Below are 740 nucleotides of genomic sequence, written 5' to 3'. Positions count from 1 at the left end.
TGGGCAGGGGTCCTGGGAGTGTCCATTCTGAGTGAGGGACTTGGTGCCCAGGGCAGGGCTATTTGACCACGACAAAGCAGAACCTCTTCAAAGCTTTGTAAGTGTTCTAGAGAGATGTTCCTATGTGTGTGTGATGGAGGAAGTCAGTGGGGACATTGTGACATCATGGACCAGGCTTCAAGGCCTCTTTTGCTGATTTCAATACATATTTGCTGATACCCTACTGTGGTCAGGCCCTGAGCTGTGAGGCACATTTATTTATTGCTTTTTTGTCCATTGTGCATTTACTCTGTGCATGTGTATCAGATAAAGTTTTCAATTAGCAATAATCACGCTTTGAATAAACCTCATTGGCTATGATTCTGCCACTGTGCAAAGCTGTGTACTCATGGAGCCAGTACCTACTCTGTGCCAGCCCAGAGGCCTGGCTCTGATTCTGATTTCAGTATACTCTGCTCTGTGACCTTAAATGAGCCTTTTCCCCTCTCTGGGCTTCCCTGGTGGCTCAGATGGTAAAGTGTCTGCCTGCAATGCAGGAGACCTGGGTTCGACCCCTGGGTCGGGAAGATCCCCTGGAGAAGGATATGGCAACTCACTCCAGTACTCTTGCCTGGAAAATTCCATGGAGAGAGGAGCCTGGTAGGCTATAGTCCATGGGGTCGCAAAGAGTCAGATATGACTGAGCGACTTCACTTTCACTTTCCTCTCTCTGAGCCTCAGTTTCCTCCTCTGACAAATGG

At 48.6% G+C, this 740-nt stretch overlaps 1 pseudogene; it reads right to left on the bottom strand.

Moving 5' to 3' along the window:
• Positions 1 to 297: 297 nt before the first annotated feature.
• On the bottom strand, positions 298 to 380 carry LOC136165570 (U4 spliceosomal RNA; annotated as a pseudogene).
• Positions 381 to 740: the final 360 nt, after the last annotated feature.

Source organism: Muntiacus reevesi, chromosome 3 (genome assembly GCF_963930625.1).
Source record: "Muntiacus reevesi chromosome 3, mMunRee1.1, whole genome shotgun sequence".
Taxonomy (NCBI): Eukaryota; Metazoa; Chordata; class Mammalia; order Artiodactyla; family Cervidae; genus Muntiacus; species Muntiacus reevesi.
The sequence above is the reverse complement of the archived record's forward strand: the minus strand, read 5'-3'. Positions and strand labels throughout refer to the sequence as shown.